Here is a 27,961-nt window from a genome sequence, read left to right on the forward strand (position 1 = left end):
CAGGATCTCGTAACCAATAAGGGCCCCTTTGTGCCCGGCTGACCTTTTCCACAGTTTATGTTTTGACTGGCCACCATTCTTCCACTCTGGTGCCAGGGTGAGCCTCTGATGAGTCAGCCAATCAAACCCCCGAATGCTGAAAAGGTCAGCAGCCCACTGGGCATGAGGAGTAGCTAGAGCTTCCTAGTCCTGGGACAGAATGGACAAGATTCACATCTGAGGACAGATTAGCCATTTGGGATAATATATAGACTGGTACTTAATGCTTCCATTCAGTCCTCTTGGCACCAGAGTTTGAGGGCATATACTCAGTGGTATGCTGGTAAGTGCTTGACAATTAGAACCAATTGGGTGGGAAGAGTCTTGGTTTGTAGCCTTTGCCAATTTCTGTTGGTATAAATACTCCCAACATTGCTGATTTCAAGCTACCAACATGATGTCAACAGACTCCCCAAATTCCTGAAAATCCAACAATCAGCTCTTATAAGTCTGTTTAAGCCTGCTGGGGCACACTACTGCATATACCCTTCCCGTGTGTGTGTGTGTGTGTGTGTGTGTGTGTGTGGTGTGGTGTGTTGTGTTGTGTGTGCTACAGAGTTCCTTAATAGCACATGGCGCTGTGTGTTGAGAACACTGCTACTTCTTTTGGCTGGTGCTGGCATCTCTGATCTATTCCCTCATCTTCTCCTGAATCCTTCCTTTTCTTATGTACCTCTTCAGTTATTGAAACTCCTCACACTCTCTCTGCTTTCTCAGCAGGTTCTCATCTTGTATACACCTTTGGGCCAAGGGGAACTGCAAGGATACATTTCTGTGACATTATGTCACTCATTCTGTGATAGCTGAAATGTGGATAGCCCTGGGGATTCCACAGTGGCTACAGGCACAGTTCAACAATAAAAAGTTATCAGAGGCTAATAACTAGAGATCCAAAGGTGAGGAAGACACAGTTGCTGTCTTCTGAAAGGTAATGGACAAATGAGAAGATGGCAAATCATGAATTGATAACTAACATTACTCATGCCCCATGGTGAGCTGTTGCCTTTTCTGGGTTCTGATTAAAAGGACACAAAATGCCTGGCTCAACATTTTGCTGGTAAAGCCATCACTCAATCACAGCATCCCCAAGGTATAGGAGAGGAATTAGGATCTAACCCTTGCTATTTTTAGTTTTAGAGCTATGAATGAGGCAGACGGTGCTGGAGGAAGTCACGAAAGAATCTCTGAATCAGATGGGATTTCACCCACCCTCACAGGCCAGATGACTTGTGCTATCATCTATCAAATCAAAGAGTGCTCCAGGCTTGCTAAATGAGACATGAGATGGCCTCATGCAGCTCAAGCACAGAAAAGGTAAGGATTGCTGGTACAAGCCAAGTTGCAGACACAGACTCATCCTATTGAGAGCCTCAGCTTTCTCAAAGGGTGTGGGGGAGTGCAGAAGGAGGGTTTACTGCCCCCTATCAGCCACTGCCCCAAAGGGCCAATGCCTTGATATCCTAGCAGGAGAGGGAATGGATGTGATATGCTTTCCTCTCAAAGTTAGAATCAGGCCTGGTGGACCTATTGTCTATGAACCAGGGCATCTGATGTCAGCTCTCACCCCGGCCCACCTCTTTATTCCCTGTGACTCTCTACTTTCTATCCCCTCACATCTAATCCCAGATTCTCCTCCCATCTCTTCCTCTCTCTATTCTCTGGCAAGTAATTTCTCAATATTACCATATTAGAAACAAGTGGAGTGGCCTGTCTTCCCAATTCCCAATCTTCCCACTAGCCGGGAAGGTACTGGCTGGGCCTTATACCCACTTTATTGCTCTCAGCATCTAACCCTATACTTGGAACATACTATGGGCTGGATGAAAATCCTTTGAATTGATCCCCTCCCAGATGATTAACTCCAACCCTAAAACCAATCTCCCCCCACCTCCCTTTAAGGATTCCCAATGATTACTGTCATTAACTAGGTGTTTGGGCAACTTGAAAATTTTATGATAGATTTTTTTCAACTTTATTGAGGTATCATTGATAAACTATAAGATATTTGACAATCTGTAAGACAATTCACAATTGTAAGATATTGAAAGTGTACATCGTGGTGGTTTAATGTATGTATACTTTGTAAAAAGAGTCCCCCTAATTGAGTTAATTAACACATCCACCACTTCACCCATTTACATTTTTTTTCATTTTGGCGAGAATTCTTAAGTTTTTTTTTTTTTTTTTCTGTTCAAAACAGTTTATTGTATTTTTTTTTTTTTTGTCAGACAAACACATTGATTTCTGGACCACAGTAGAGGATGGAAACTTTTCACAAACTTATTTATTTGAAAATACAAATATAAAATTATACTTTCCACATCTGTGATATGAGAGACTGCCTTCCACATAGTAATTTTTTACAACAGGGCTTTAAGAAAGCCACACACAAAGACCCGAAAGATGCTTGAGATATATATATATAGATAGATAGATACATATATATGTATATATATAAAAAAATACTACCAAAGTTGTCATCAGTTTCATACTAAAGTATAAAAGGGTGGGGTCAGCCACAGTGCTAGGGAAAGTTTTATTTAGATACATTTATGTCCACATGAAACGCTTAGACTTGCATCCTATTACATATGGAATTCCGAGTTTACAGTACACCATGAACGGCAGATTGGCTAGGCCACGCTACTCAAGAGGACACTCACAGATTCCACACAGGATGGTACAGTGTGTACAGAATACAGTAGCAGAGAGCCTTCTAGGGAGGCTCTGGAACTTTTGTCTCTCAGACCCCATCCCCCGCCCCCCTCGTGCCCCTGCCTCCCGGAAATGAAATCCTGTCTGAGACAATACATTCTGATTATTTGATAGCCAAGTGTTTGAATTAAGGTTGCTTCCCCAGAGGGGTGGGTTTTATTATATATATTTCTTGTTTTAGTTTACTTACTTTTTTTTTTTTTTGGTTAAAAAAGAAAAAAAAGGAAAACAAACATATTACAGTATTAAAGTATTGCTTAACATACAGCGTCTCCTTGTGTAGTGTCTGTGCCCAGGACTGGGCTGAGCTGATTCTGCTGCGTTTCTGCTTAGGGTGAGGGCAGAGGAGCCTCCCGGTGGTGTCTCTCTCCAATGTGCTTCCCAGCCTGGGTCCCTCTGCTCACCCCCCCCCCTCCCCACCTCCCACCTCCCTCCCTTCTCTTCCTTGGAAGTTAGCCCAGCTGGGCTGGTGAAGCACTTTCAAGAAAGCACATTCTCCCCCACTCCCCCCCACCCCCCCAGTCTCCCTCTGTCCCTGCGTGCCACTCCCAACCGATAAAGAGAAGTATGAGTTAGTGTTTCTTTTGTAAACAATTCTTAAGTTCTACTCTTTTAGCACATTTTAATTATACAGTAAGTATTATCGACTATCATCACCACGCTGTATGTTAGATCTTCAGACTTTATCCATCACATAGCTGAAAGTCTGTGCCCTTTTACTAAACTCTCCCTATTTCCTCCAACTCCTGGCTCATTCAACCCATTTTTTACTGTTTCTGAGTTGGACTATTTTTTTAGATTCCACATATAAGTGATACCATGCAGTGTTTATCTTTTGCTCTCTGGCTTGCTTCACTTAGCATTATGCCCTCAAGATCCTTCCATGTTGTTGCAAATGGCAGGATTTCCTTCTTTCTCAAAGCTGAATAATATTCCGTGTGTGTGTGTGTGTGTGTGTGTGTGTGTGTGAGAGAGAGAGAAAGAGAGAGAGAGAGAGAGAGAGATCTTTTCATCCACTGACGGACACTTAGGTGGTTTCCATATCTTGGGTATTATGAATAATGATGCAATGAACATGGGAGTGTAGAGGTCCCTTCAATATCCTATTTTCATCTCCTTTGGATATATGTCTAGAAGTAGGATCGCTGGATCATATGGTCATTCTACTTTTAATATTTTGAGGAACCTCCATACTGTTTTCCATAGTGGCAATTTACATTCTCACCAACAGTGCACAATGGTTCCTTTGCTCCATATCCTATATGGCAGATATTTTGGTTGAAGACACCACAGAGAGAATGCTCACTATTTTGTCAGACGCCTATTTCATTATTGACTTTTAGATGACCATTAAAACTGAACCCCCCTCTACATGAAATGGTAATCCTGCTTAGGTGAAACCTCTCCAGGGACTGGAATCTTAATCAAGAGGTAACCACAATTTTTTTTTTTTTTTTTTTTTTTTTACTTTCATGCCACTAGAAATTTCTACATTATCAAATGCTGGAATGTATTTTTATAGCATATTTCTACTCCTATTACTGTACTCCTTTGGGGGTATTACAGACAAGTAGATTCTTCTACATCATAGCCTTTCAAATATTATAATGTGAGCTGTGGGAGGGATCCCTCCTCCCCCTTGTCTTATTTTTCTCAGAGGAGGAGCTTCTGCCTCTCTTTCATAGCTGATCTCACTAGTGAGACCCTAACACTTATTGGGTATACTTACTTGAGGGTCTCATTCCCAAGCTTCCAAGGCAAGTATTGGGCTCCCAATTTCCCCTTTCATTCCTCATAGGACTCTTGCTTGCTCTTGGCGCCTCCAGGACCCCCAGTGCTGAATACCCAGCAGTACCTGCCTCCACTCAGGAAGTTCAGGTGGAGTGTGGAATGGCAGGTGCATTAGCCAATCTCTTACCCTTTCTTTTGGGAACTGGCTGTGTAAGGTGGGCCTGGCTCTTCAGCCATGCAGGAGCATGAGTACCTAGATGTAGACTTTGGTTTGTAGATCCGTCTCTATTCTTTCAATCTCTTTCTCAATCTCTCTCTCTCTCTCTCCTCTCTCTCTCTCCCTTCCTCTTTCTCTCTCTTTCTTCCTCACACAATCTCCCTTCCCTTCCCTTCCCTCTTTTTCTCTTTCCCTCTTCATGTCTGAATGTGTGCTGTGGGGACCACTATAGCCCCACAACCCACAGCTTCAATTTTGAAATCAAAAGGCTTTGAAAACAGTCTGTAAGTTTGAAACGAACTCATCTGGCAGTGAAACATGATGTAAACTGACACGAAGCTCTTCAGTAGTCTCTATCCCATGTAGTGTGACTATCCAGGCATTTTTGCTGCAGAAATATTAATATAGTTGATTGTAGGATATGCCTTCTAACCCACTGGGTTATGTGCACCTTTCTAAAATTTTTTTAAAAAAATCCAAATTCCAACCTTATGCCACGTTTTCCAAAAACAATTGTTTAAACCTTACCTTTGGATGTTGCCTGTTATAGATTGCTGCTTAAAAACAAACATGGTGTGGGGCAGCCCCAGTGGCGCAGCGGTTTAGCGCCACCTGCAGCCCGGGGTGTGATCCTGGGGACCCGGGATTGAGTTCCACGTCAGGGTCCCTGCATGGAGCTTGCTTCTGTCTCTGCCTGTGTCTCTGCCTCTCTTTCGCTCTCTCTGAGTAAATAAATAAATAAATCTTAAAAAAAAAAAAAAGTTGCATCAAAAACAAACATGGTGTGGTTTTTCATTTGGTTAGTAACCTTTGTTTTTATACTTCATCAGCAAGAAACCTAAAGATGTGGGGACTCACACCTCAGACACACAGTCCTGTTTCCCATTCCTTAGAGTCTTTCTTTTGTTAACCACTCATCTTGATTCAAATTCCTCTCTGCACAGACCATTTTCTGGCAGGGTCCAGAACTCCACCCCACAGCCTGCGTGTGCCCCAGCAGCACAAAGTAGCTGAGGGCAAAGATGACCCATGTCACAGGGAGGGATACTACACTGAGAGGAGCTTCATCCCCCCCATGCATTCACTTCCTTCAGCCCACTGGTTCCCACAGAACGCCCATGCTAAGTGGACCTGACTGTGCCGTACCCAGTTACATCTCCTGCAACTCTGCTAAAATCGTGGAGATTTGGATTAGAGTGCAGAGCTCAACATTTATTCCTTCTAAATTCCTTCTTATTGAATTAGAACTTCCATTCAGATTAAGATATTTCTGGATCCTGATTTTGCCATTCAGTCTATGCGGTGTCCTTCACTGGCTTTATGGCATGTGCAGATCTGACCTTCCATTTTTTTTCAATTAAATCATGGGTGAATGTGTTAAACAAAGACTGGGCTAACCTGCAAGTATAGCAAAGTACCTGCAGAGATCTCCTGCACATTTGCCTCTATCCATGAATTAGAGCCTTTGATTTATGATCATTTAATGAACTAATCCACCTAATTTGACATGAGGAAAGTTTAACAAAGGCTTTGCCACAATCCAAACATACTATTTCCCCCATGTTGGCTCATGTGTGAGTCTAACAACTTCCAGACAGGGATGTGGCTTTAAACTGATCTCCAATTAATTGGGTTCTGTTCTCTGGCATCACAGCTTCCTGTGTGATGCAGTCACAGTGATCAGGGTTTCCTGTGTGACATAGTCACGACCAACCCCTAGCTCTTTCCCTTGTGGAATTTACCCTTCTATCCTTTATACAATACATTTTAAGTGTAGTGTTTTCTGTATCGAAAATAGCCAGCAAGTCCTCCTACATCTTTTCCAATTCAAATTCCTTTTGTTGGGAGTTTAGGGGGGGAAAAAAGATAGGTGAATGTAAATGATTATGATTAAAATCTTTGATTCTTTAGTCACCTCTAGGCCCAATGATGACTCTTCACAATGCTGAATTTTTAGATTATTCACTTTTGATAGTCTTTTTGAACCTGATAGGTATTTATGAGTAATAAATTTTTAGGGTTATAGGTGAATTTTTGTTTCTTTTTGTTTATCTAAATAATCTAAACTTAATTTTTATAAAGAATATATTTTTTAAGATTTTTATATTTATTTGAGAGAGAGAAAGAGAGAAAGCAAGCACATGGGAGTGGGGGAAGGGGCAGAGGGAGAGGAAGAGAGAATCCTCAAGCAGACTCACCCCTGAGTGCAGAGCCCCACAGGGTGCTTGATCTCAGGACCCAGAACCCTGAGCCAAAATCAAGAGCAGGCGCTTAACCAACTGAGCCACCCAGGCATCCCAATAATATTTTTTTGAATGAAGAAAAAAATAATACAGTTTCTAAGAACCTCCCTCCCCACAGCTTGCAAGGGCAGTAGCAATTTTGCAGGGCCTAGCATGGCCAGAGAGAGGAAGAAACATGGTCTCATCCTCTGTCCCAGGCCTCCTAAGAATCAACTTTGGCCCAGCTGACTGTGAACTTGAGGACTGAAGGCAAGGGAGCACCTGGACACAGGCGAGTGTTGTGAGGGCTTCAAGTATAAGGAGACTTTTAGGGAGAGCACTGGAGTCTCCCAGTACGGCCCTTTCACTGAAAAGACCAGCTGTGTTTTAAGGGGTAGAACAGGATCCCTCTGACTGTGCTGAGAAACTCCCCGTGCACCCTATAGCCAATGTGGTTTGACAATAAGATGAGCAAGGTCAATGAAATTTCTGGATTCTACTACCATCTGAGTTATAGAGGTACAAGGGAACTTGGAACAAACTGATCCTTAATTTTTCACTTCAAGTTTTTCATTAATAAAAAGAGATAATAACGTTGCCTGGTGGTCCCTGAAATGTCTAAGGAAATTGGTGTCAGTCTCTCAGGTTACTCTAAGGAAGGCTGAATTATGGACCCTCAAAGAGCCAATGTGGAGACATTGTGTGAGACTGAGCTAATTGCCTATAAATAATAAGAACTGATTAGTAGTTCATATTTTTAAGTTTTTACTGTGTGCCAGCACTGCTCTAAGCACTTTACATGAATTATAACATTTTGTTCTCAAAATAAGCCTGTGAGGCAGGTACTGTTATTCTCTCCATTCTACAGCTAGGAAACTAGGACACAAAGAGGCTAAGCCATCACCACGATGCATACCGAGAGAATGTGAGAGCCAGACTGGAAGCCCTACAATCTGGTTCTACAGTTCATGCTCCAAGCCTCTACTACCCTGGCAAAGCAGTCACGCAGAATTCTCTAATGGATTCACAGCCAATCAAGTTCATGAACTTGCATACAAATGGGTGCATATACATTGACACTGATCATTTTATCTTTTTTTAAAAATATTTTATTTATTTATTCATGAGAGACACAGATAGAGAGAGAGGCAGAGACACAGGCAGAGGAAGAAGCAGGCCCCATGCAGGGAGCCCAATGTGGGACTCGATTCCGGGACTCCAGGATCACACCCTGGGCCAAAGGCAGGCGCCAAACCTCTGAGCCACCCAGGGATCCCCTCATTTTATCATTTTAATCTGATTTGTCCTCTGCTACTGATTATTCACAACCACAAGGATTAAAATAGCAAGGATAGATTGGGGAAACTGACTGAACAATGATCTGCTGTCCCTTGTGGGAGATGTAAGACTGAAAATATGCTAAAGAATGTTCCATACAGTAAGCACCCTAGGTAGAAAAAGGGGGTACTAGCTTTAAAATACTTACCCCAGTAAACAATCTGGTGGGAATCCTAATATCCTCTCCTATGCCTCCTCCTCCCCATGATCTCAGAAACACAGAGGCTAATCATTTTCACAGCCACCTGTCTAACTACACCTGCCCGAGAAAACTGGTGCCTCATCCTTTGCCCAAGACCTCTGTATCTAGAGGCTCACATATCCTAGACCTATTCAGAGCCCAGGAAAAGGCTCCAGAATTTTTGAATGATAGAGCAGAAGCATGAAGAGACATAGGCACAGAATCTGAACAGGTATAGAATGAAAGAACCCAGTGAATTACAGAGCAGAATCACCCTCTTTTTTTAAGAGGATAAAACTGAAGCCAGATTGGTGAAGCCATTTGCTTTAGATCACACAGCTCGTTAATGCCATATTCATCTTTGTTTCCCTGGAAGTAGAGCTTAGAAGGTGCTCAGTAAATGTTTAATTAATTGTGTGAGTTTAGAGAGATCACTAAACCTCTCTGGCCTCAGTTTTATCATCTATGAAATATGGAAAATAATACCTCCTCCAGATGACCTGAAGAATTATAGTGAGGTGAGGCTCAAATAAAAATTATCTTCCCCTCCTCTCATGTACCACACAGCCTTTCCTCCAAAGGAAATCACTAGAAGAAAGAGGCACTTGGTCATTCCTCTCCCCTTTCCCTCCTCTGTCTTAAGGATTTTGAAACAGAGCAGCATGGTGACTGAGCCAAGACCAGATGTTGACTTAAGCTGGGGTAGGAAACTGGAGAGGAAAATCTGTTAAGGGACATGGTGGAGTCTTGTTTTCAATGTCTTTCTTTTTTAATCAATTGAATTTGGTTCCTACAACAGAGAGTAAATTAAGTGTAAAATAGTTGTGTTCTATTATCTACTACTTTAGAGATCACCTGGATCAGCCATTTTATTTTAGAGACAAGAACCTGAACATAAAGATGAAAACTGCCCCAGTCACACAGCTTGTTAAGACCATGTTTCCTGACTTCTGCTCATTTCATTACATGGTCACCCGTACATGTGGCTTCCGGAAGGGATGGCATTGTCCTTGGCAAGCCTCGGGCCTGCTCTGAACTGCTGGTGCCTACAGCCATTGTATGGTTAGTTGTATCTGGATAAGTGATGAATGTCTGGACCACCCAGGCCCCTTCCCATGCTTGCTTTTTTTTTTTTTTTTTAAAGAGTTTATCTCAGGGTCCCTGGGGGCCTCCTCATTACAAATCCAGCAGCCTCAGTTCTTTCCTCCTCCCTGACTCATAGGAAGGGACTGCTTGACCTTGTTCATCCTTGTCTAAATGCTCACAGCTTTTGATCTCTGTGATGCTCTACCCTCTCCTTTCTTGTGCCTCTCTGACCACTCTTTCCCTGGAGTGCCTTCCCCCGCCCATCCTGGAGGTGGGCAGAGAGTCCAATGGCTTTGGCAATTATCCTGAGGCAGAGGCCCCCTTTACCTGACTTCAGGCTTGCCCTCTCTTCTGATCTTCATAAGTACTTCCACATTAATACACCTCTACCAATCCCACCCCAACTCAACAGTTCAATGAACATGTGGCCCTCTTGCCCCCAGCACTCCCTCCCTGACTCCCCACTTCCACACTAGCATCATCTTTCCACAGTTCCTGATCTAGAAACATCACATTCATCTTCACTCCTTCCTCTCTTCTGGCCCCGGTCCAATCTGTTCAAAGTCCTTCCTGTAGGTCTTACATTGGTCACGTTTCTCAATGGATCCCATTCCCTATTCTTGCTGTCACGGTTCTATTTCTGGCATTCTAGATATAACCTTTCTTCTACTCAATCTATTCTGCATACTATTCTAGAATTGTCTTCCTAAAGCCCAGATATTATTAGGAACTGCACTACTCAGTAATCATCAATGGCTGCTCCACAGTGCTCACCAAAGTCAATCCAAATTCCTGGGTCTTGTTATATTAGCCAGTGTTCACCAGAGAAACAGAATCAATAGGATATATATAGAGGGAGAAAGAGAGGGTTTATGCATGTTTATATGATACACATAATAGGATTTATATATTTATATGTATGTGTATTTATGTAAAATACTTGTGTTTGTGTGTATATATATGTATGTTATATATATATGATATATATATACATATATATATATATGGAGAGAGAGAGAGATTTATTAAAAGGAATTGGCTCTCATAATTATGGAGGTGGGCAAGTCTCAAGATCTGCAGGATGAATTGGCAGGTCGGTAACCCAGGAAAGCAGATGGTTTAGTTCTGGTCTCAATCTGAAGGTCTAAGAACCAGAAGAGCTGGTGATGGTGGGTTCCCATGTAAAGGCCATCAGGTTCAAGACCCAAGAAGTGTCAATATTTCAGTTCAAGCCCCAAAGCAGGAAAAAAAGCCAATGTCCCAGTTCAAGGGCAGTCAGGCAGGGAGAGATTCCCTCTTACTTATGGGAAGGATAACTTTTTTGTACTACTCAGGCCTTCAACTGATTGGAAGAGGTCCACTGACATTAGGAAGGGCAATCTGCTTTACATAATTTATTTTATTTTATTTTTTAAAGATTTTTATTTATTTATTCATAAGAGAGAAAGAGAGAGAGGCAGAGACACAGGCAGAGGGAGAAGCAGGTTCCATGCAGGGAGCCCGATGTGGTACTTGATCCCAGGTCTCCAGGATCATACCCTGGGCTGAAGGCGGTACTAAACTGCTGGGCCACTGGGGCTGCCCTACATAATCTTCCTATTTAAATATGAACTCCATCCAAAAACTCCACAGAAACATCCAGAATAATATTTGACCAAATATCTGGGCACCCCATGGTCCAGTCAAGTTGACATATAAAATTAATCATCACATTGACATTACAGACGTTTTACAACATGTCTTCATCAAACCTTCAACAGGTTCTAGAACACTCAATGTGCGCTAGGCACTATGCTAGATGCCTAACACATTAGAGTCGACCCTCAAACAACACGGTTTGAACTGCACAGGCCCACTTATACATGGATTTTTTTTTATGGGTACAGTACTATAAATGTATTTCTCTTCCTTATGGTTTTCCTAATAACATTTTTTCTCTAACTTACTATATTTTAAGAAGACAGTATATAATAATATAACAAATAAAATATGTGTTAATCAACTATTTATGTTCTCTGTAAGGCTTCCAGTCAACACCAGGCTATTAATAGTTAAGTTTTTGAGGAAACAAAAGTTATACACAGATTTTTTTACTGTGTTTGGGGTCAGTCAGCACCCCTAATTCCCACATTGTTCAGGGGTCGACTGTATTATTACATGTAAATTAAATACTATAACTTCAAAGTCAGAAATTCTATTGTGGGTGTGGGTGTGTGTGTTCTAATACTTTGAACCCACAGCAAAATGTAATCAGAATGGAGTGGATTTTAAGTTCCATATTTGAAAGGAACATTAGGTGATTAGGCAATATAAACAGATTATAGAAACTATTCATAACTAACACTTTTGAGCACTTACTGTGTACCATTAGTGGGTTAAGTGTTTATGTGAGTTGGCTTACTTCAATGTCACAAGAAACCAATGAGTCATTATTATGGCTCATTTACAAAAGTCATTTTATGAAGACAAAACTGAGAACTAAAAAGGGACTTACCTAACGTCAGACTAGGAAGTAGGGAAGCCAACAGGAACACAGGTGTGTCTGACTTGCAAGCCTCTGCACTTAACCTTTACACTACACTGCCTGATTAGTAACAGCTTGCAAGAGGTGTCATTATTCCATCTCCTTTGCCCCTTACAACTTCATTCTCCTGTTTGCATGACACCAAGGGACTAGAAATTGCATACCTGAAGTATAAAACGTGGGATTCTAACATAAAATTCCAAAACTTGTTTTGATAGTGTCAGTGGAAAACATCGCCAGTCTCATGACAAAACAACGCCAAGGCTCTTGTTCTGATGTACTTGTGCTGGATTCAAATCCAGTCTATAACAATGGTATTAACCTCTGCTGGAATGTCACATCTCAGATCACAAAGCACTTTCCCACACCCCGAACTCTCACTGTGACCCTGAAAGGTATAACTGTCTTTACTGTTAAAAATAAATAAACTGAAGCTCATTGAGGTAGAGACTTGCTCAAGCTCACACTCCTTGTAAGTAGGCAGTTTTTTGACTACTCCATGCTGCCTTTTAATAACACCACTTATTCTTGGATGCGAGTCATCCTTTCACAAATCTCGTTGTACAAAGCTTTGTATGATATCGGGAACAGTTACTGGACTAGAACCACATAAAATGTCACTGCATAGGTTCATTAATTGCAGAGGATTTGCTGAATCCAGAGGTCTTCCCAGAGTATAGGATAGATTGGCTGAGGCATTTGTGTGTGAAAGGATTTGCTGTACTCCAATTTCACCGGAATGTTTAGCCATTACTGTAAATTCTGCTTCAGAGAGAGGGTCTACCTTAAGCCATGTTGTAGCTGTTTCTCTGCAGCTGGCATTCCAGAGCAAACCTGAGATCAGAGGAGTTTCTCTTTGGATTTAGAGACAGAGAAGACAGGCTAGGAGCCCACACATCAATCTGCCCATCCTTCCCCAGCAGGTAGTGCTGTGCTGAGACAGGCAGCCTCTGCTATTCTTGATCAAATGTGCCCACCTGGCTGTCATTACCCAGGGCCACAGTCACCGACTGGGAGGACAGGCCAGACTTTCCAAGAACCAAAAGCACCTCAGGGCTGCAGCAGCCTCCTCTGAAGGGAGGAACCACAGTTCCCATCAGGATAGCTGGGGAGGGGGGACAGGGAAAGGCTCCTGGAGCCTCTAATCATGTTCTAGATGCCCTTGGGCCAACTGACACATACCCTATCCATCAGAACTGCTCACCCAGAGAAAATGATCAATGACAAGAAGCCCACGCTCAGACCATGTGACAGCAAAATGATTCCAGGTGCAAATGGGCTATAGCCACACAGGCAGGGTCTGCTCTCAGCACTCACAGGATGTGGCACAGGATGGAGGTGCTAAAGGATTCCCCACCAACACACACACACACACACAGTCTCTCTCTCTCTCTCTCCCTCTCTCTCTCTCTCTCTCTCTCTCCTTATGTCATGGTTACCAAGGCAACACAACATGAGTCATCAAATCTCAAGGTGGATTAGCAGAACAGGAAAAAGGCTTTTGTTTGTTTGTTTAAAGCTTTTTCCCTTCTTTCTTCCTAATAGCTTGGTCTGATGTTAATATCCAAGCATCCCTCTTACCCTCAGAAATCCTAAAATCAGTGTATTTAGCTTGTTTAATCTTAGAAAGCAATGCATTTTTTTTTCATATTGGGTGGTGTGGGGTGGAGGGGTGGAAACCAGGGCTCAGCAATAATGCTGTGATTGCTAGAGTGGAAATGATTATTGGAACTATTAGAGTGATAACTTAGAGCTGTATGCCCTCTGCACTGAGGGTCAGCACTGCTGTCCTGGAGACCCACCCCCGACAGGTGTTAGGTCTTCTCGGAGAAGCCCACCCCACAGCCCCAGAGTGAGCAGGCTCTTCTCAAGCATGAAATGGCCTGTCAGGGTGCAGCATGCCTGCGGCCTTTCTATTTTGGGTCTTGAAGACGCCGCACAGCTCATTGGTTGTGTATGCAGAACAGGGAGGTCTTTCTAGGACCACACACTGAGGGGCCTTTAGCAGCAAGAACCAAGAGAAATGAGATGGCAAGTCACGCGGGCAACACTGAACACCGAGGAGTAAGGCCACTCCCCTGGCCTGAGCTTAGACACCCTCCTCTCAGATCCAGCCTGGGTCTCATTACATCCTGGAGAGGCCTCCAGTGACTGATGTGGATGCGGGCCCTTGGCCAGGTGGGGAGCCCAGCACCAGGTGCTGGACCTGCCTTGTATGATCAGTAGTAGAAGTCACTGCTGTCAGTTCAAGTTGTGAGGAATTCCCAGGCAAAAGCCAGTGCTTTGAACCCAGAGAAGGACCAAAGATGGTGTTTTAGGTGCCAAGAAACTTGACCTCTGCCTTCCCTTCCTCCTTAGCTCAAAGTTCCACATAGGCTTTCATTCAGGGCTTGTTTGTTCGTTTGTTTAAAGATTTTATTTATTTATTCATGAGATACGGACAGAGAGGTAGAGACCTAGGCAGAGGGAGAAGCAGGCTCCCTGTAGGGAACGCGATGAGGAACTCGATCCCAGGACCCCCAGATCACAACCTGAGCCAAAGGCAGATGCTCAACCACTGAACCACCCAGGCGTCACCCCAAGCTAGTTTTTTGGTAAAGTGGAGCTCCTTGAGCTGGCAAGTTCAGCCGAAGGTAAATGCTATCTGATGGCAGGACAGAAGAAACACAGACAATTCCATTTTGGTTCACCTCTTCCCACCTACAATGTAAACAGCAGCTGTCAAGACTTTTCATCACAGACTGTTGTGCAAATCCTAATAGGAACCAGGACAAGTACTTCTGGAGCAGGATGATCCCTAGTTTGAAATCTTTAGTCACTAGGGCAGCAAAGCATTATTTACAGAGTGCTGGGATGAGGAATGGGCTTTGTTTTAGAGGATATTTTTAAAATACTATTTATTTTCATCTTTTCTCTCTAGCTTCCAAATGTATCATAGGCTGGCAGCTGGGCCCATGTTGAGAAGAGCTGCCTCTCAGGGTGCACGATGAGAGAAGGCAAAAGGTTTGCTGACATTAATGTCCACGATGTCGACAACAACCCTTGCTTCCAATCGCATTTCCCGGAAAATCCAGGCCAGAAAGGGCAGGGGGAGCAGGTCTCTGTATCCTTTCTCATCAGCTTCCTCTGCCCCTTTCAGCAGCCCTGCCCTCAATCCCCTTTCAACCCACTGGCATAGTAACTGCTCACCTCTTGGGCTGTTCTGTGAGACTGGACCAAAGCTAGGCTAACATACTTGGCTATACACCCACAGATAACTCACAGGTAGCATTTGGAAGACTTCTAAAGGGATTTTTAGAGAGCGTCCCATTGCCCTAATTTTAGATGATGAAAAACAAGACTGAGAGGTGAAGTGACTTGCCTGAGGTCACACAGCATCCTGGTGGCAAGGGACTAGAATTCGAGCTTCCTGCCTTCAAAATCAGTTAGCCCTGGAACCAAAAGAAGGTTCAAGGGAGAGAGAAGGCTCCCTCAAATCCCCTCCTGATAGAAGCATTATCTTCTCTACCTCATTATTATTAACAAGGACAAAGAGACATTGGGGATGGAATGTATCTTTTAATGTTTTAAACGAACAAAACTTTAGTATAAATTAATAGATCTATTAATTAAATCAACTCCGTGAATAGAGGCCCTTGTGAAGGGAGAGCCCAGTGTCCAGGATAGAGGCTAAAAACCAAAGGACAAAGGACCTTGTAGACAAATGTCACTTATAGCTAGCCCCCTAATCTTGAATACAGAGAGTGGTGGAAAACATCCAGAACTCACGGCTTGATTGCATGCATGGATCCAGCTACTCAGCAGTGAGGACATTTCGAGACCACTCTCCATCTTGCCTCCAGTTGGCCAGTGTGACCTTGGCTGAGCCTCCGGAAGTGTGAGCTGCAGAGCCTCTGGTCTGCTGAAAAGCGCTCTCCCATCCCCACCGAGGGAAATTAGCTGACCTTCACCTTTTGAAATTACCTGCTGCTGCTCTTGGCTCAGCGCTGTTTCCCCTGCACTGGCTCCCAGCATCCTGACATTTCCATTCACAGTTGCTCTCACCGGCCTCATTTCCTGCCTCTCTGAAAAGGTCTCTCTGACCACCTCTGAATCAAAAATAAAAATGCTAAATTATACTTATCCTAACATGGTGAAAATCTCGACTAATCTGAGCCCAATCATCTGAAGGCTTGAATAGGTGGATTTTCGTGGGCTGTTATCACATTCAATTTTCCAAAGGGGAATCATTCAGTCTTGTAGAACCGTTTGAAACTATTTTGCTCTGCGAAAACCCCCACAGAGTCGCAAATGTTAAAGACTATCCCTGGCCACACATGTCAGAATCATAGTGAGGTGCTACCACTAAATTTTTGAACTTATTGGCAATGCCCTTGACATCAGTGCACCCGGGATAATTCCAGCAAGGAGGCTCCCTGGTTGGGAAACTTGCTTCTCCATACAGTGGGTCTGACTTCCTTTCCCTTCCTTTCTCTCCAATCTTTCCGATCCAGATCTCCAAACGTGATGTCAGAATCTATACCTGGTGCAGATATTCTTAACTTTGCACCAGGCCCTAACCCAAATGGTTCATTCCGCCTATACATGACTCATCTCACTTTGGTGGATTCCTGTAACTTCCAACCATTTTTTTTTTCTATATGTAACTTAAAATGCCTTTTCTCCTCCTGAAGCTGCCTTCGGGCTGCTTCTGGAATTATCTATTTCTTTTTCAACTCTGCCCATCAGCATGCCACTGATTCCTCCCCAAGCTGCAGCATGGCTAGAGGCTCCTTTTTGAAAATCTCCCTCTCAAAGCCAAAGCGGAAGAATAGGGATGTTTGAACATTCCTGGGGATTTGGAGAATAGAGAGGAGCTTCCAGTGCTTGGCGGAGCCTATGAAGAAGGGCTGAATAAAGTTCAGGTGGTTCCTGAAGGAAGGCAGGTTGGGGCACTGGGTGCTGCGTTGAGAAGTAATTGTAGTTTACATGCTTCCTAATGACCTGGCATTACAGGCTGCACTCTGCTGCTCAGCATCTGCTTCTAGCAGCCAGGGTTTGTATCTACCTGCAGCCTGCATTCCAGAAAGAATGCCCTGTACTGATAACAGACCATGAAAGTGCAGCTTTATGAATTACCTTTGATTTTTAAAGGATATCATAAATTCAACTTTTGAGTAAATAGAAGACAATGGAGCATACAGTACAACGGGCAGGCCCCAGAGTCAGCCTAACCTGGATTCAGATTCTAGCTCAAACACTTTACAAATATTTGTGTGGCCTTGGACAAATTATCTTAATTTGCTAAAGATCTCAATTTCCTCATCAGTAAAATGTGAATAAAAATAAGTATTTTATAGAATTGTATAGATTACTTAAAAGGTAAAAGCAACAATAAAAACTGAGTTAGCATCTCAGTTGAATTTATTTGTGCCAGGCTCTACTCATCTCAGGTGAATTTATTTGTGCCAGGCTCTACTCTCAGGAACTTTACATATAGTCAATCATTTTGTCCTTCTCCTTACCCTAAGAGATTACTATTAATTATTATTAATATTGGCACTATTATTACTCTCATCTTCCCCAGATGAGGAAACTGAGCCACAGACAGATTAAGTAGCTCACCCAATGTCCAGCAACAGCCTCAGACACTGACAACCTGGGAGAAATGGTCAGACTCTAGGCCTTAGACCCTCCTTCACTTGAGAGGCAGTGGGATCAGCAGAGGCCTTAGTCTTCATTTCTCCCCACCTCTCAATTTAACACCCTTGTTGGGGGAGACCAGATGGGCAAGTTGCTCAGATACTTGTGCCTAAGGGTTGTCCCAGAGCCCCAGACAAGGCCCAGAATCAAGAGGGTGTCCCACCAAGCAGGTCCTGCCTACTGGTCAACAGGGTAGCTCTTTCACATGACACCAGGATTCTGGATGACTCAAATTTTTGTATACAGATGAGGGACTGCAAAAATTTTTGCCCAGGACCACACAGCCCAGAGCAGGCCTGCAAGGTCCCACTGCTAAGAAGTGGTGGGTCTGAGATGGGATCTGGGGACAGTCTGCCTCCAGCCCCTGGCTCTCCAAGTGCAGGACCAGCTCATAGCAAACATACCATACAGTGGAGTTATGATTAGATTTGAAATGCCCTGAGTAATTTGAGCTAAAAAGAATCCTATGGGAAAGAAAATTTGTAAAATAAATGTGGTTTTGCCTTTGTTCTTAATTCAGGGTTTATGAAAGGAAGCCCACTTGTAAATAATTAGGGATGAGAGCTGCTGACTTAGCCAGGGGTTTTCTTCCCAGGCTCTTGGACTTTCAGTGAGAGGAAGAAGGCAGGACAATGAAGAATGTGTCTGGTCTTTGCCTAGGTTCCTGGTAGGGAACTTCCCTATGATAGGAAAGTCTGTTACCCATGGTGGGCCTCTGGGACTACATTGGAGCTTATGCTGATGAGGTGACTCCTAGTGAGCTTCTAGAAAGTTGCAGGATAGCATGCAGCCATGCCAGAAAGACCACCCACGTGACTTGAGAATTGGGGAAGGGGGTGGAGGAGAACCTAGAGAATAACTTCAACCATAAGACCAATGACTGGATCAATCATACCTACATAATAAAATCCTCATAAAAATTCTGGACACAAAGGCTCAGTTGAGCTTTCCCTATTGCTGATCATATGTTGATGTGTCCAGCTGATGAATCATCCTGATAGACTCATGTTTGGGACCCCTCCAGACTTTGTCACATGTACCCCTTCATTTGGCTTGGTCTTTCTTTGTACAATCAAACTGTAATTATAAGGCTAGCACTTTCCTGACAGTTTCGTAAGTGAATGAAACTGTGGTGGTAGTGAGAAGCCCCCGCATTTGCAGCCAGCTGGTCAGAAGTGTGGGTGGCCTGGAAACCCCGGAGCTTGTGACTGTGGTCTGACATGAGAGGCATCTTGTGGGGGACTGTGCCCCAACCTGTGACTTCTGTACTAACTCTGTGGAGCTATGCCAGGGCAGGGCAAGGATGAAAAGGGCAATGAGACAGCATGACCATGTGTTTTATTTTTAAAGATCCTCTCCCCCTAGCTCAGCCTTTCCAAGCATTGTCCTTTTTTTTTTTTTTTAGACCTTATTTATTTATTCTTGAGAATAAAGAGAGAGAGGCAGAGACACAGGCAGAGGGAGAAGCAGGCTCCCTGTGGGGAGCCTGATACGGGACTTGATTCCAGAACTCCAGGATCATGACCTGAGCCAAAGGCAGATGCTCAACCACTGAGCCACCCAGGTGCCCCTCAAGCATTGTCCTTTATCCCTGCTCAACACCACTCTACTGCCATAGCTCACAGGCCATGTCTGAAACCCAACAATGTCCTCTCCCAAATCTCTGAGTGTTTTTTATTCATAAGACTCAGTTATTATCTGATGAATGGAGGGGGGCAGGATTAAGCAAATTATAAACAATCACCATGATACATCCCATACCTGCATTTATACTCTCTTCCAGGGACCTCAAATATTTGACACAGGTGGTCCTTGAGGCATTTAAAATAGGATGAAATTTGTTTTCTCTAAATATAGATTAGGCTAGGGAACTTTCTTTCCATGAACCTATGGTCTTCAGAAGTTTGTGATGCAACAGAAAGAGCGTCAAATTGGAGACAAATGCCTGAACCTGGGTCGTCTCAGGGGCTGAGAAGGTGAGCCAGACAGGTGAGGCCTGGGCTCATCAGACCCCATCCCAATCTTCTGGGGTTCAGAACAGGGCTTCAAGTTCAATGGGAAGAGGAGTGGAGTGTAAAACTGGAACTGGAGGAGAGACCCAATCAAACAGGCTGGAAGAAGACTCAGATCTGATGGGCACACCATTGCCAGCATTTACTCTAGGTGCCCAGGCCAGCAAATTATGTCAGATCCTATTGCTCTGGGCTTCTTACATGCATCCCAGATGAATGCTCCTAGACCAGGAAGGGAGAAGATGTGAGTAGTTAATATGTTTTCATCAAATGAATTAATGGCTTTTGTACATCCAGTTGGCAAAACCTTCGGCAGACAACATCTGATGCTGGAATGTATCTCAAACAAGTTACACCTGACAGTCACCATACCTTTTAAAGTGATAGCACCCTGACACCCCAAACTTCCTGTTGACTTTAATCAACTGAGGGCATTTGAATAAGCCTACAATGTAGGAGAGGACATGGAAGTATATCCAAGGACCCAAGCCATAATGATGCCTACTAGTTTGGGGCTGATGAGCAAAGAAGTAATAAAGAGGGAAAACCTAGCAGCTCTTCCACCCTCCCTCCTTCTCTCAACACCATCCTGTCTTCTCTACTTGCTATTATAGCTCTTTTAAAAAACGATTCCTTTTTTCACATTGTTTTCCGATAAACCAAACACTTCAAGGGTCTGCAGTCTTTGAGTGTCCCTTCAAAGCCCACTTCACACCTGCATTTCCCAAAATCCATGATGCCAGTAAATGTTACATCAATTGTAGCAGGTTTTGGTTACTCCTATAAATTAAGACTTACAATGAGCAGATCTCATTAAAATGTTACCACAGGGGGATCCCTGGGTGGCGCAGCGGTTTGGCGCCTGCCTTTGGCCCAGGGCGTGATCTTGGAGACCCGGGATCGAATCCCACATCGGGCTCCCAGTGCATGGAGCCTGCTTCTCCCTCTGCCTGTGTCTCTGCCTCTCTCTCTCTCTCTCTCTCTGTGACTATCATAAATAAAAAAAAAAATATTAAAAAAAAAAAAAAAAAAAAAAATGTTACCACAGCACCAAATTCCAGCCAAATGGACACAAGCCCAATGCCCTTGTCATACAATTCTAAGTCTTATATGGAAGCAAACATGTATTTTGTCAGAAATTAGGAGGAGAAAGAGATGAATGGGAACTGCTGGAATGCACATCAGAGGCATTTCCAAGTATCCATGATGGCCACTGGCTACATCGATCGGATAATGACAAGATCTGGTTGGAATCCAAATGAGAAGCCACTCAGCGGAGGCAGAAAGTAAAAGGAGTAGTTAATTTTTATGAACCTGTTGGCTGGTGCTTGATGTTAATATTTCATGGTGTCTTTTTTATCTTAAACTCAAAATGAAGAACTATGACTGGCTCTGGACTATAATCCTGGTAAGAGCATGCAGCGTTTCCACATTATGCTCCCTCCTCCATACTAGCCTTGTTCATGACTGCACAGCATTTGTTGAACTGTCTTCTGATCCTGTCAAGCTGTTACAAGTTGAATTTTGGAAACATGCAACAATTTCAAGGATTAAAACAAATCACCCCACTGCTAAATATTAGCTCTCTCTTCTTAGGCAACAGCATGTGGGGGTCTCACTTAGGGACTGAGAATAAATGTGGACCATGGCCCTGCATGAAGCCATCTTGTTCTTTTCCATTCTATTTTTCCTCACCATCCCTGGTTTCTCGGTTGAGCTTATGATCTGGTTGCTAGGTCAGCAGAAGGTGAATGGTTTCCTGCGTGGGTGAGACAGAGTGGTTGCAAAATACGTATCTTGCCTCAACTCACCAACTGGTGCCCCAGCTGTCAGGGGAACACAGCATATTGGAGGCTATGATTCAAGAAGGAGCACCAGGTGAAATGCATTGTCAAGCACAGTTATTAAATGTTGAGGCTGCTCAGCAGCTACTTCAGCATCCAGTTTTTTTTTTTTTCTTCCAAGTAAAACTCTTCTATTGGCATTAGACTGAGGGTTTCCTAACATAATCACAGAGTCTTAAGTTGAAAGGGGGTATTTGGAGCAGCCCCTACTCTTTAGAGATGAGGGATCTAATGTCTAGAGTATGCAGGGCAGTGTGGGGATTTTTAAATTTTTGTTTATTTATTTATTTATTTATTTATTTATTTATTTATTTATTCATTCATTCATTCATTCATTCATTCATGAGAGACACACAGAGAGAGGTAGAGACACAGGCAGAGGAAGAAGCAGGCTCGCTGCAGGGAGCCCGATATGGGACTCGATCCCAGGACCCTGGGAACATCCTGAACTGAAGGCAGATACTCAACCACTGAGCCAGAGATCCAGCCAGGGATCCCGGATATTTTTATTTTTTATTTTTTGGTTGAGAGGGGCATGAAGAGGACCCTGATCTGGCCATAAAACTAGTACTGACATTTTCCAAGAAAATGGCTAATTGAATCATGACCACAAAGAGTACTTACAGTGTACGAGAGGGAAAGATTCAAACTTGACCACCCTAACATTTAGAGAAATGCACAGTATTGAAATAATTTGGATTAGTTCTCTAACAATGCCAAGGAACTGCTCCAATCACAAAGAAATGCACCAGGGATGGGGACAATATTTGATGGCTCCCTCTCTACCAACCTGGAAGCTTATAGTTTTAATTATCTTGAACCATATGCAATCATTAATTCATTTGATGAAAACATATTAACTACTCACAGTGTGATAGTCTAAGGAAAATGGTGTGAGTAAAGCATTTTATCTACCTTCAGAACCTTTCAAACATGCAAACATTGTTTCTCAATGTGAGGAACCCAAACAAATTTATTACAATGAGACAGTTTCACCTACAAGACAATGTGTGGCTGCCACACATACCCTAGTTTCTCCTTTTCTGTTTGGTAAGAGCCTTTAGTCATCAAAGTCACATAAAATTATTACAAATGGCAGGCATTTACTTTCAGACCCTAAATGATGGGAAGTAATAGTAAGGATCGGTCGTGGCACATTTTATGTGTGCAAAGTGTTTTACTGTCATATTTTATGGCTGGTTGGACGTAATAGCCGTGTGTGAGGTGGGCTGGGCCAACTTCTATTTCAGAGTCAGGACATGGTAGCAATCACCATACACATCAATATCTTCTTTGCATGCTATTTGCCTCGGGGCTTGAGAAAAAGGTTATCACATTTTTTTATTTCTTGGAATTTGCATCTGCATGTTTCACTTTGGTTCACCCAGCCTTTTTATAATGATTCAGACTCAAAACTCAAATTCTGAACTGCATGGGTCACATCCGTGAGTGGCTGCCAAGATGAGCCATGGCAGGTCTGACCCAACCCTCTTAGCCTGCATCATGATCAATAGCTATTACCATACTTCCACAGGAACTCCATCTCATTTGTCCCCATCACTTATCTTCCAAGGTCACAGAAATGATCCCTCTTGTCCCCATCCCCCTCCATCACTTTCTTGCAGGTAAGTGACCTTTGAAGTCCTTGTTTGCCTATCACCACCCATCCTTTTGGCCCAGCTTCCTTGGGCACTGTAGTCACAATGGAGGCACCAGGGACCAGCTCCAGGAAAGAGTGATCAGTTCCACCCCCAACCTCCAGTTTCTTCTGATAATCTATGAATTTGGACAGGCAGGAGTAAAGGTCTTGTAAACTCTCATGAACTCTTCTCTTTCCTCTCTCCATTCCTTCAGCAAGTATTCCTGAGCTCTGTGATTACTCTGAGGGTGACCTAATGACCAAGATAGGCTGTCCCTTGCCCATGAGAGAAGCACACATCCTAACAGGGAGCCCAGGAATATCAAAGGACACTTACCAGCCAAGGCTGTTGGTTCTATGAGAGTAATTGGGAGCTATGGTGCAGAAGTCATAGATACCTGCCTCAGGTCTGGTGTCTTAAGGAGGGCCACACTTTGCAGTTAGATTGGAAAGGTTAATGTATCTTTTACTAGGAGAGAGTTTAAGTCTCTCCATGGAAGGCCACGGGTGTGACCCAGGGGAATGAGAGTGGAGAGAGTGTCTTTACAGTTTAGGCATTAAAAGGGGAAAGGGGAGCTAGGCTTAAGTCCTGTTCAAGGATAAGAGGCACCTTTGGTTACTCCTGTAGGATGTCTCTTGACATATGATGGGCAGTTGAGCAAGGTTCAGACCCAGCAAAAATTACCCCCCTCCAAAAGCTTAAAAGGACGGGATGAGCTCCTTTACAAATAATTGCTAACAAACTCCACAGCTAGTCTCAGAGCTGCAAGGGGTGGGGGGTGGGGGGAGTTTAGGAAAAGGAATCAGGAAATAGCTCTTTGTTTAATTAGGTGTGTGGCCTTAGCCAGTCATTTGACCACTCTGGGCCTCACTGCCTATTTTAACTTATAGGATTAATAGTCCCTGCCCTATTCACTCAACAAGTCTGTTGGGAGGATAAAATCATATAATAAATATGAAAAGCTTAAGATATACAAAAATAAAGCCCATGCCTGTGTCCAATGCTGTTTCACTGTTCACTTGCTTCTGCTTCTAGGTTTAGCTCTCTACTCATCCACTGCTGAGTGTCTGGGGTGCTCCCTCATTTAGCCCACCCACTGTCAGACACTGCCCCCTCACTCACCATCCCACATCCCTTGATCAACAGCTGCTAATCATATGGCCATGGTTGAGTCATTGCTAGGACTGAACCGTGTCATGGCTAACACCATCCAAATATGCGAATGGCCCCTTCACTTTGAATCCATATTCCCCAAGTCTATTCTGAGACCGAGGCCAGTGGCACATGCTGGAAAAGGAAAATCTTTGTCTCTGGATGCCACAGGCCCGGGGTTATCTCTCTGCACCCAGTAGCATTCTGCTAGCTGAAACCTATCTGTCTTTCATCCTGAAGATGATCTGGTGCTCCCACTGCATGTGCTTGGGCCTGTTTCAACAATGCTTCCATGCTCTGGTCTCTCCTTGAGCAGGGATATGCAGGGAATCTAAACCAACTGGCCCTTTAACATGACAATATGACCTTGACTGTGCTCTGATTGGCTGAACTAACTGCCTAGCACTTTACTAGCTCAGTAAATGCTTGTCAAATGAATGATTAGGCTTTGTATTGGGTTGAATGGTGTCTCCCCCCCAAATTTATAAGTGCAAGTTCTAACCTCCAGTACCTCAGAATGTAATTGCATTTGGAGAAAGGTCTTTAGACTTAATCAAGTTAAAATGAGATCTTTATGATCTCATCCAATATGACTGGCAATCCCTACAAGAAGAGGTCTGGACACAGGACACGCATGTGTGTACAGATGTAAAATGGTGTGAAGATGCAGGGAGCAGACAGCTGTCCACAAGCCAAGGAGAGAGGCCTCAGAAGAAACCAACACTGTCAATACCTTGATCTTGGATGTCCAGCCTTCTGAACTGTGAGAAAATAAATTTCTGCTGTAGAAGCCACTCTGCCTATGGCATCTTGTTATGGAGCCCCCAGCAAACAAATACAAACCTGATTAAGAACATGTAAAAATAGCTATCACAGAATGGCCATCAGTTGTGTGAAATTTAGAGCTTCATCAGTAAGTATGTGACTTGCCTGAAGTGGGGAAGGTGTTTAGGGGGCCATCCTTCTTTCTTGGACAACTCTGTGGGCCCACCAGGAGGCCTCAGAAATGAATAATCAATAGCGTGGAAAACAGACTTTCCTAACAGCAAGGCAGGGGCTGCTGTATCTAGGAGACCTCTGTATTATATTACAAGCACATATTATGTTTCCATTTTACAGAAAGGGGACCTGGATCATACAATGGATCTGAAGTCAATTTCCAATGGAATCACAGCTGCACATTTTCCAACCACAACATGCCCTCACTGATCTTTGCTCCCTCTCCTTTCTCATTTCTGCTTGCTTTTCAGCAAACCCCAGAGCTTATCGTTACACATAACTATATAGAGATTTGGAAAGTGGGGAAGAATTGGAGGGGAAAGCCAGTATTTAGCAATAGAGAAACAATTGCCAAAGCACCTTTGCTGACGTAAGGCAAAAACTGAGAGCTCCACTGACTAATCACACCATGCCTCTCCTTACAGCTCTGAAGCTGGATTAAACAGAAGTAAACTACAATGGGTATGGAAGAGACTGTCCCCAGGGGTACAGATGACAGAACGAAGCATGCATACTGGGCAGATAACTGAAGGGACGCTCAGACGCCAGAGGAGACAAAGGCTCTGCCCTTTACCGACATGCAGGCTTTGCCGGCTGCTGGGCTTCCCTCCCGCACAGGGAGCCTGGCACCTATGCCTGCTCTCTGCCCCACTCCTGGTTTCTTTCCTGGGCTGAGGACACCAAACTGCTCCTTCTGGCATCTGCCTGACATGGTCCTGACCGTGGCCTCTGTCAGCAGGGTCCCGCTTGTTCTCCTAACGTCCCCCATTTATCGAGACTTACTGAGCACCTGCTTTGTGCATGGCTGTAAAGAGTTCAAGCCTCATTCCCCAAGGCTGGACCTGAAGGAGAATTTCCCCTGAGCTGGCAAGGCTGGACTCTGTGGCTCCGCCCTCATCCCTGGAGATTTAGCTTCCTTGGTGGCTTCTGTCTGTGATCACTACTGCCACTCCTAACCCTGCTTCTTATGTGTACCGCAGTTCTCACACAGCTCCCAGGGCCATGCTGGGCCAGATCCTGGACTCCTCTGTCCAAAATCTTTGGGAGCTTTCCCAAATCACTCTGTAGCTGACAAGACCCTGCCCAGTCTGCCTTCCTATTCTCTCTTTGATTTCATCCCTTGCACCTCTCTTTCTTTCTCTCTGGTTCCAGCCTGCCTTTTTGCCCTTGGAATGCTCCAGGCTTGTTCCTGCCTCAGAACCTTTGCACCTGCCCTTCCCTCTGACCACAACACCTCTTGCCAGGTGGTCTCATAGCTCACTTCTTCCCCTCCTTTGGGGCTTTGCTCAAATTCCATTCTCAGTGAGGCCCTTCCTGACTTCCAGTATTTAAAACTTTACCCCTCACTACCAGCACCCCTAATCTCCTTCTCTACTTAATTTTTTCCATTATGCTCTTGACCATCTGACATACCAAATATTTATTTATTCTTTGCCTCCCCTGACAAGAAGGTAAATCCGAGGAGAGTAGGAAATTTTTCCTCTCGGTTGCAGTGGCACCAGCACACAGAACAGCACCTGCCATCTGTTGAACCAATGAAGGGACTCAAAGTACAAGTCACTCACCGGAAAACTCATCGATGATGGTGGAATAAATATGGGAATGAATTCCTGTGTTCTTTCCTAAGTGACTCATTTGTACTTTACATATTTTAAAGCAACCATAGGTTCTTTACCCTCCCCGCACTGTGGATGGCTCTTGCTGCAGGACCGGCACTGGGCCCACTCTGATCACCTCATCCTTCTTCCTCAGGTCTCAAGAGGAGTAGTTTTCAGCAGGCAACTGTGGACACAGGAGACACCTGCATGGCTTTCCGCAGGCTCTCCTTACAGTGTGATAACTTCCACTCGCCTCCCTCACCCCCAATAACTGGTATACTTTAGCATATGGTCATTATCATCTCTGCAGAAAAGGGTTTTTTTTTTTTTAATACATTTTGTTTTCATTAGTTTTGCCAAGGAAAGATCATACTCTTAACATCATTGAATTTATACTGCTTCAGGTTACCAAAGAGAATGTGCACTGGAATCCTATATTTTTAAAATTTTTAAAAAGACTTACCTATTTTTATTTAGAGAAAGGGGGCGGAGGGGCCAAGAAGAGGGAGAGAGAGTCTTGAGCTGACTTCCCACTCAGCGCAGAGCTCCAGAGCCTGAAGCAGGGCTCGATCCTATGACCCTGAAATCAAGACCTGAGCCAAAAGCAAGAGTCAGAGGCTCAGCTGACTATGCTACCCAGGAGCCCCTGGAATCCTATTTGTATAGTGTTCATGTGTATGCATATATATATTTATGTTTTCATATATTTTATATTTTGTTTATATATACATATTTATAAAGAATTAAATATACCAACATGCTAATATTTGAAGGTGGTGAAAATACCATGATTTTTATTTAACTGTATTTTCCACAATGAGCATATATTATGCATGTGATAAGAAAAACATCAGTATGTTTTCTTTTTTTTTTTTTAAGAAAAAGTACTCATATTACTCGGGCCCATACTTACTGCTAAAGGTCACTCTTCAGATACAGGAAAACAACAAAATTCTCCCCTTGAGGTGTGACTGTTCCTTT

At 43.7% G+C, this 27,961-nt stretch overlaps 1 protein-coding gene and 1 long non-coding RNA gene across 6 annotated transcripts in view; one reads left to right on the forward strand and one right to left on the reverse strand.

Annotated features, from left to right (window-relative positions):
- Positions 1–27,961, reverse strand: part of LOC144284463 (uncharacterized) — a 208,203-nt gene that overhangs the window by 55,560 nt on the left and 124,682 nt on the right. The window lies entirely within an intron of this gene.
- Positions 164–27,855, forward strand: LOC144284464 (uncharacterized). 2 transcript variants are annotated; one of them, XR_013352875.1, is made up of 4 exons: positions 164–322; positions 1,171–1,353; positions 14,974–15,056; positions 25,808–27,855. It is a non-coding gene; the product is annotated as an uncharacterized LOC144284464 (long non-coding RNA). The 2 variants fall into 2 exon arrangements; XR_013352876.1 differs by lacking the exon at positions 14,974–15,056.

This window comes from Canis aureus, chromosome 15 (assembly GCF_053574225.1).
Source record: "Canis aureus isolate CA01 chromosome 15, VMU_Caureus_v.1.0, whole genome shotgun sequence".
NCBI lineage: Eukaryota > Metazoa > Chordata > Mammalia > Carnivora > Canidae > Canis > Canis aureus.